Raw genomic sequence first — 9653 nt, forward strand, 5'->3', positions numbered from 1 at the left:
ACTTCCCGGATGGTCCAGCAACCTCCTTCGTAGGTATCTTCCCAAGAGAAATAAAAACACACATCCACACAGAGACAAAAATATCCATGACCGCGTTAATCTACCAGGGCAGAAAACACTGGAAGCAGCCCCAATGTCCACCAACAGAAAAACGGGTGAACAGACTGGTACCTCGATGCAGGAGAGCGCTTCTCAGCAGCGAAAGGAAGAGGCCGGGGGCATACGGCGTGGATAAGTCCCATCAACACGCCCAGCGAAAGAACTGGGCCCGGGAGAACACACGCTGGGTGATGCCATTTACACGAAGTTCTAGAACAAATGCAAAACTAAGCTAAGGGGAACGGAAGTCAGAGGAGCAGTTACCTTGGCGGGGGGTGGTGGTGGTGTTGGCCGGAAAGAGACACAAAGGAACCTTCTAGGGCTGGAAGCGTATGCTATCTAGACCTGGGTGGCGGTTACACGGGCGCGTGCGTAGGGAGGAATCAACACGCACCCTTGAGATTCGTGTGTTTTACGTAGGTTATGACTCGATGAAAAGTTTTCTGGAAAAAAAAAAGGAACGCTGCATCGCCCTCTTTTTTTGGAGGGGGGCACAGGAGCCGGTAGGATCTCTGGCTTCCCGTGGCTCTGGTGGCCCGGCCAGCTGCGCGCTGCCTTGTAAACATTTACATTCCCCGCGGCCCGGCCGGTGCAAGGAGCGCCTCGCTAGCCCCGCACGGAAGCCATCTGGGAGGGCAGGAATGTAAACACCGCAGACCTGGCCTCACCCTCCCCATCTGGCCCTGCCCACTGGGTGCCCTCGGGCACGTCGTGCCCCCCCCCCCCCCCCCGCGGTCTCCACTGCCCCCGCCCCACCCGCTACCCCATCGTGGGACGGAATCAGATGGTGCTTCTGAATTCCTTTGCAGCCCTATTGGGAAGGGGGTGGGGTGCCTGACTTTGAACAGAGGGCTGCTGGCCGAGAGCGAGAAGTGGGGAGGGCTTGGGGCTGAACTTCGGGGGGCCCTAAGTCACCCAAACACCCAGTCCCTCACCCCACATTTCTCCTGCTTTCTTTCTGCCCGCTCACTTTACACCAAGACCTTCTGTCTCCTCTTCCCTCCCTAAATTCCTTCTTCTCTTTTCTTTCTTTCTCCCTCTCTCTCTCTCTCTCTGTCTCTCTCTCAGTACTTACTGAGCACATACTACATGCCAGGTGCTTTCTAAGCTCTGGGGCTACAGCAGAGAACAACAAAGGTAAAAATCCCTGTCCTGACGGAGCTTATATTCTAGTGGAACAAGGAAGATGGTTAAAGTGACAACTTAGTGATATATAAGTCAGGAAAAGGTCAGGGAAAGGGGGACATTCCAGCGAAGCCCTGAAGGCTGTGAGAGAGTGAGTGAGAGAGATGATCAGAGGAAGAGCATTCCAGGCAGCGAGAAGAGCAGGTGCAAAGGTCCTGCGGTAGGGGGAGCCTGGCATTTTCAAGGAGAGGAAAAGAAGTATCTGGCGTGGTTGGAACAGAGTGAGTGAGGGGACAGTGGGAGGTTAGAGGGCACCGGGGCCAGACCGTGCAGGGCCTCTGTGGGTGTTGGCAGGGATCTGGGCTTTTACTGTAGGTGAAGAAGGCCAATCATGGGTCCCTGTGTGGGCAAACCCTCCACCACATCTCTCCATGTGTCAAGGCTTTCTCCTCTTTTCCCACCCCCAACAGACACACACACACACACACACACACACACTCTTTCTCTCCAGGACTCTGACCAAGAGATGGCTCTGGGTCCCATCTCTGGGGAGAAGGGGCTCTGTATGAGGCCCTCACAAAAGCCACACAGATTCCCAGCCTCCCCGTGGATCCTTCCACCCTGACCACCAGCTCCTGACTCAGCTGGGACAGAAACTTGGCTTGTGGGGGGGTTCCAGCTGCCTGCTGGGCCCAGGGACATCCTCGCTCTGGTCCTTCCATGACATCCAGACCCACCCACCACATGGAAAAGGGCCACATGGGGGGGTGACAACAGAGAAGTCAAACCCACCCAGGAGGAGCCAAGACTACCTGCCCTTCGGGGACCTCTGGGTTCTGTTCCTTTGGAGCTGGGGGCCCTTGGGCTAGGTTACTCCACCGCCCTGGGCCTCGATTTCCTCATCTGTAAAATGGGAGTAATAATAACCCCCACACCCCTGGGTTATCGTGAGAAATCAATGAGCCTTGGCACCTGGCATTAAATAAATATGCTAATAATGATAATAATAATAATAATATCAGCAACCAAGCGATACCTGGGACTGAGAATGCTTGTCTCACCATCTGGACAGCAGCGAACACAGAAGCCTGGCATACAGCAGGCACTCCATAATGCTACCGGATGGAAAGGGGCAGAGCAATTAGGCCCGGTGGCCGTCACCCGCCAGCAGGTCAGTCGTCAGGGGGCGCCCCCATCCCTGAAGGGGGTGTGCCTGCGGGCCTGGGGCTCCCCTCCACACCCCTGCATCCGCCACGCAGCCAGGGCTCCTGAGTGTGGCCAGCGGGCTGCTCTCCCCGGGGGTTAATTCAGACCTCCTCGAGCAGGGACACACGCGGGCGCGGGCCGGGGGGGTGGGGGGGGGGATGGGCCCCGACAGCTGGAAACATCTGGTTTGAATTGTCGGTTGGAAGCACCGGCCAGGCAGCCAAGGAATTTGTGAGCTAATTTTAGGCCAAAAGACAGAGAGCTCAGCAGGGCGGGGGTTTGCGCCCCAAACCGCAGGGGCGGAGCTTTGAGGTTCGGGCCGCGGAGGCCCCCGCGGTGCCGCTCAGGTGGTCCGTGTCTGCCCGGAAGCCAGGGACCATCTCTCCCCAGATGGGCAGTAACCAGGCGCCTCCGGTGTGCCAGCCACGCGCACGGTCGTGGCCTCTCCCGTGGCCTTAGGATCAGCAAGGACTCCTCTCCCCATTTCGCAGGCGTGGAAGCTGAGGCTCCCGGAGGTTAGCGGGGTGTCCACCACCCTGCAACTGGTAAGCAGGGGAGCCGGGATTCGCACCAGGTCTGCCGGACTCCAAGCCTTACACCTAAGGTTCCCTTGGTCTCCGCCCGCCCCGTGCTGACGGCTTTTGTTAATTCCGTCACTGCTCTGCCTCCCTCCCACGCCCGTGCACAGCCTCCCTTGCTCGTTAGTTCATTCAGTAAATGCTCCCTGAACCTCTACTGTGCGCCAGGCACAGTGACGAGGGGAGAGGGAACATGAGGAACAGGGGCCCCGCCCTTGCACAACAAAATTCATTATCTCCACCTCGCTCCAGATGGTTATCAGTGCTGGACCGGAAAAGGGGGTTGTGGGAAAGGAGACCCAAGGTCTGGGCTGCAGAGAAGACCTCTCAGAAGAGGGGACAGCAAGCTGAGGCCAAAAGGGTGAGACAAGGGCAGCCGGGCAGACATCTGGGAAGACAACATCAGATACAGGAAACAGCAAGTGCAAAGGGCCTGAGGCAGGAGCACGTGAAGAAGAAAGAGCAAGAAGGCTCATGGGGCCAGAAGGCAGGAAGAGGGAGAATATTGTCCTGCGTGTTCATTTGCACCCGGTGATTTGCTGAGGCACCGCTGAAACTCTGTAGGAAATCGCTTGAAGCCTGTCCCTCCTGGGGGCCCAGAGCCTGGACAGCAGGGTCTCTGGAAAGAATGAACCCAAGGGAGTGGGGAGCAGCTTGGAACCAACGCTGAGACTGGAGGGGAGTGTGGTTCCCTGTGCCCATGACTCCCCTGGCAGGGTTCGTGTGCCTCGGAAAGGGGACTGTGTCAGTGCCACTTTGGCGCTCTGGTCTGTCATGAGGCCCAGAGAGGGCATTCTCGTTTTGCCCGCCTCGGGCATGGGCATGCAGCTCTCCAGCCTCCCCCCGGCAGCTATGGCTACAGCCTTCCGGCCACCAGCCTCCCCCGGCACGCAGAAGCCCATCTGGGTCCCTGAGAACCTCTGGGAAGGGGAGCTCTGTGGGTCTCTCACTGCCGAGTGAGGATAGCAGGGCTTCTTCACCTCGGCACCCTTGACCTCTTGGACCAGACACTTCCCCCCCATTGGGGGGGGGGGAGGGGGAGGCTGCCCTGTGCACTGCAGGGTGGTTAGCAGCCACCCCGACCACCTACTGGATGCCAGGGGTACAACCAAAAATATTCGCAGACGTGGCAATGTCTCCTGGAGGGCAGTGTCACCCCCAGGTGAAGACCACTGGCTCACAGCCTTCCCGTGAGAACAGCAGGAAGTCTAGGACGACGGTTTACTCACCAGCCAGGGAGGTTGGGGACCCCCGATCCCCTGGCACTTATGGTTTTATTCTGTTTGTTGAGAAACACGAGGAAGACAGAGGTCGAAAGAAGCAAATGAAACTTACTTAACGCCCGCTGGGCAGTGAACCGCTCAACAGCATGGTGTACTGCCTTCCCGTCTCCTTCCCACATCAATGATCCCAACAGCTGTGATTTATCGGGCACGCACTTACTCTCTTCCGGCCTCGGCTCCTTCACCCCTCCCCCAACACCCCCGCGGGGCGACACTGTGATCATCCCATTTCACAGGGGAGGAAACTGAGGCTCAGAGTCCACGTAACATTCCAGGACGGGCATTGTTCCGTGTTGTCCTTCCAAAACGCTTTCATGCCTACTCCCAGCTGTTGGAATATTCCACGGACACCGCCCAGTCACCTGCTTGGTGCCGGGACCGTTCTAGACGCAGAGTCGCAGTCCCTGCCCCGCAAGCCTGCGGCATCCCGTGGCCCGGGACCGCGTGTGCAGGGAGCACAGGAGCAGAGGCTGAGGCTGAAGCCCCGCCGTTAGGGCCACCCAGAGAGGCACGCAGCACACCTGTCCTCGAGGCCAACCACCTTAGGACCTTGAATCCACACACCGCCTCGCACGCGGCTGCGGTTTCAACTTTAGTGAAGTGTCTCTGGGCACAGCAGGTCTACCTATGGGGGCGGGGCTCCTATGGGGGCGGGGCTCCTATGGGGGCGGGGATACCTATGGGGGCGGTGCTACCTATGGGGCGGGGCTACCTATGAGGGCGGGGCTACCTATGGGGCGGGGCTACCTATGGAACGGGCCTCCTATGAGGGCGGGGCTACCTATGGGGGCGGGACTACATATGGGGGTGGGGCTATCTATGGGGCGGGGCTACCTATGGGGGCGGGGCTCCTATGGAGGCGGGGCCACCTATGGGGGCGGGGCTACCTATGGGGGACGGGACTACCTATGGAGGTAGGACTACATATGGGGGCGGTGCTACATATGGGGTGGGGCTATCTATGGGGCGGGGCTACCTGTGAGGGCGGGGCTACCTATGGGGGCGGTGCTACCTACAGGACGGGGCTACCTATGAGGGCGGGGATACCTATGGGGCGGGGCTACCTGTGGGGGGCGGGACTACCTATGGGGGCAGGGCTATCTATGGGGCGGGGCTACCTATGGGGCGGGGCTACCTGTGAGGGCGGGGCTACCTATGGGGAAATGCAAGAGCCACAGGCTGTTTGTCATGACGTTTTCTGCCCCGGGGGACGGAAGCGTGCCCCCTCTGTGGGGACTGAGAACACCGGCCGTTACTAAGAGGAGCCCTGTTGGGCGAGGACCACACTCTCTTAGTCCCCCCATGGCTTCAGGTCCCACCTCCAGGAGGACCTTCTCGCAGCCCTGCCTCCAGGCTTTCGCTGGCTCCCAAGCTGCCATCCCACCCTGCCTGGTGGGTGCCCTGGCTGCCCACCATATCCTCCCTGTCGGCTCCTCCCAGTTCTGCTGCCTGCCCCGTGGTGGTGTTGTCCCTCCAGCAGGAGCTAGTGTAGATACTCCCATTCTACAGAAGGGAAAATTGGGACCCGAGAGGGTGCTGGCAGGCCCAAGGTCTCACAGAGTTGAGTCTGGGGTGGTTGAATTAGGGAATACCTCTGCCCTACAGTACTCTCTGGCATCACCCCTGGCACTACGTGGGCACCAAGGATGGGCAGAGCCCAACGGCCGCCTCCCAGCACCTCCCGCCCTCCACCGTGGGCTGGCGTGGGCACAGAACAGCCTCCGGGGAGGACTCTGCTCTGTGTGGCGGAGGGACAGTCGGGCCGAGGGTGTGGCTTTGAGCCCTGGGGATTTGGGGGAATATCCAGCCCTTCCTCAAGAAGCCAGCCTTTGGTGGCTGGTGTCCCCCTGCCCCCCAGCAAGTCCCAGATCTGTGTGGCCTCAGGCAAGTCATTCAACCTCTCTGAACCCTCAGTGTGTTCATCTGTAAAATGGAGTTACAAAGAGGACCCGTCTCACAAGGCGAGGATGAAATGAGAAAACACAGGCGACCAATTTCGCACAGAGTAAACTCCTGACGGGCACACAGGGGTGAGCTTCTAGTGCCATTGTTAAGGTTAACAGATGCACAAGACCCTGCCTCGGGCGGCTCACCCGAGTGAGTGAGTGAACAGTGGAATGGCATGACGGTGGCATGAGCAGACACACGAACACCCATTTTACAGATGGAGAGATCGAGGCCCGGAGTGGAGGAGAACACACTGGAGTTATCTGTTGGTCAGCCAGGCTCGGGGCAAAGAACCAGAAGGAGGAGGAACGAGCCAACAGGGAGACCAGAGGCATGGCTGGATCCGCTCGGAGCTCAGAAAGCGCTTGGGGCCTGGGGGAGCTGACCTCAGAGAGAGGTAGTGGAAGGGGGTGATGGATGAGAGGCAGGAAGCATGTGTGAAGAGTGAGGAGTCCAGTCCGTCCAGACCACGATGCATTTAGGTCAATGCCCAGCAACTGACAAGACTGGACACGTTTTTTGTACTTGGGTACTAGGGAGTCATGGATGGTGTCTGGGCACAGGAGCAGCCACTGAAGGAAAGAAGGGTTGCATCTACGCAGGGCATGGGTGGGACAGCTCCAGGAGCTGTGGCCTCCTCCCGCCTCCCGGGGCCAGATTTCCAAGCCCTCGACCCTCACGCACGCTCCTTCACCCGAGCGGACCCGCAGGCGTGCCCAGCCGGACTCACGAACGCACCTGCCCGCTCATTCGTTGGCTTGCACTCGAGACGCACTTTCCACACTGTGAAATGCACCAGTCAGGAGAGAACAGTTGGGTGGGGGGCTTCGGGAAGTGACAATCTCGTGTGACCACCACGCAGACCAAGATCAGGCATGTTCCCATCATCCCGGAAGGCTCCTTCCAGCCCCTCCTTCCAGCTCCTTCCAGCCTCCTCCTCCCCGGCAAGGGTAACCACCGATCTGATTTCCGCCGCTATAGCTCAGTTTGGCCTGTTCTTGCCCTGCCTGTTGTTGAAGCCGCGAAACAGACAAACAGCCCTTTGTGTCTGGCCCCTTTAGCCCCGCGTGTGTTTGAGATTCATCCACGTTGTGCATCAGTCAACCGTCTGCGCCCTTTTAGTCTGAGTGGTGTCCTATCATCCACGTATCCATTCACCAGATGGTGGATCTTTGGATTGTTTCCAGCCTTGGGGTTATTAATAATAAAGCTGCCAAAAGTGTTATCTACAGGTCTTTGTAGGCACATATGGCTTCATTCTCTTGCAGAAATACCTAGGAAAGGGATTGCAAAGTTGCCTGGATGCGCCACTTGGTGCAAATATGCCAAATGGTGAATATGTGTCCAACGTTGTAAGAAACCGCCACACTGCTGTGCAAAGCGGCTGTGCCCTGGTGCATTTGTGGGAGCGACGCGGGAGCGTTCTGGCTTCTCTGCGTCCTCGTCAGCACTTGGTATTGTCGGTCTTCAGTTTTAGTCCTTCCGGTGGCACAAAGTGACATCTCGGGCGGCTTCCATTTGCATTTCCCTGATGGTCAGTGACGTTGAGCCTGTTTTCCAGGAGCCTTCTGGACACCTCCGCCTGGAGGTTGACCAGACCCTGCAGACGCGACGTGGCGGAAGCCCAACCCACCGCCCGACCTGCTTCTTCCATGCATGATACCCAAGTAGCAAACGAGATTTCACTTCTTTCCCTCTCCTCCTCATCCTGCCAATCCATCACCGACTCCTCCCCTTCCTCCTTCCCAGTTATCCCTCGATTCCTCACCTTCTCGCACCCCTTCTCCGGCCCAGGCCTCCCCCATCCTCGCACAGCCTCGCCCTCCTCCCTGAAGCCATTCTGGCTCCTTCCCACCACCCCGGCCTTGTCCATTCTCCCAATGTCCCCACCCTGTTCTCTACGCTGTCCTCAGTGGCTGGAACATTCTCCTCCCTGCACCCACCCTCCACAACTCTGCACCTTTCCAGCCTCATACCATTTCCTGACTCCTTTCCACCCCACCCCCAAAGTCTGGCTACATTGCACATGCCCAGCAACCCCACCCCCACCCCCGCCACCACCTTTGGGCTCCGGGCCCAGCCACAATCTTATCATTTTCTGGGCGACCATTTGACAAATCTCTTACTCCCTCCAGGCCATGAGCCCCAGTGGGCATCCCATGTCTTAACCACACGGCATCCCAGGGGACATAGCACAGAGTGGACATACCCTGACATTCGAGTTATGTGGCTCAGCAGAGCGGCACATGGGGAGGGATATGGAGGGCAAGCTTGACGAGCCTCTGCCCAGATCAGCTTCCAGAAGAACCCCCGCAAGGCTGACCCCCCGCCCCCATTTCCTGATTTCCCGTCTACCCTCCTTCCTTCCCCACCGCCAGAGCTGAAGTCAGTACAGTCTGCTTTCTTAGCAGAGCAACCAGCCAGAGCAAGTGATCCAGCTTTCTGAGCCTTAGTTTCCCCAGCAGTAAAATGGGATAATAATTGTGTGTTCCCAGCAGTAAAATGGGATAATAATTGTACCCACATCATGGGGTGGTTGTGAGGTCTGGTAGGTCATGCAGGTGACAAGTTTGCATGGGGTGCACGTGCACTGACTGCCCAGTCGATGTCCCCGGCCACCTCTCTTTGTCTTAGACCCCAGCATGGCTGTGTCCTGCTGTCTGCAAGGAGAGAGCTGGCTTCGGGCTTGTCACCCTCCCAAGTACCAGCGCCTTCCCTCGGCAGCCAGGAGCCACAAGGGTGACTGATGGGGACTTCCAGGCACCAGGACAGGTCAGCAGGGGTGAGAGCTCGGGGCATGGCATTCCCCCAGAACCCCACCGCGACCTCAAGAATAACATAGCACTGTGGTAGGAACGTGGCTTTCGGATTCAGGCTTGAGTTCCGGTCCCAGATCCTATGGGTGACCTGAGACAGGTGACTTCGCCTGTCTGAGCCTCAGTTTCCTCTTCTGTAAAATGAGAATACGAGTTCCTCCTTCCCAGGCTGTTTGAGGGGACTCATGGAGATACTGCAGATGTTCTGTGCTCAGAATATATTTGCTGAATAGATGGTTGGGGTGATTCAGGTGGTGATGGTCAAGGCCAAGGGGAGGTCCGGGCAGGAGGAGGGCACAGTGGGACGTAGGAGCCAGCCTATAGCAGTCTCCGAGGGCCAACTGTTAGAGTTTCAGAATTTTGTAAGCCAGTTGTTTAATAAGTTAAATTAGAAAAAACCAAGGCCCGGGGCGCCTGGGTGGCTCAGTCGGTTAAGTGTCCGACTCTTGATTTTGGCTCCGCTCACGGTCTCACAGTGTGTGAGCTCTAGCCCCGCATCGGGCTCTGTGCTGACGGCGCGAGCCTGCTTGGGCTTCTCCGTCTCCCTCTCTCTCTGCCCCTTCCCCCTTCACGTTCTCACTCAAAAATAAATAAACACA

Source organism: Panthera onca, chromosome D3 (genome assembly GCF_046562875.1).
Source record: "Panthera onca isolate mPanOnc1 chromosome D3, mPanOnc1 haplotype 2, whole genome shotgun sequence".
Lineage (NCBI taxonomy): Eukaryota > Metazoa > Chordata > Mammalia > Carnivora > Felidae > Panthera > Panthera onca.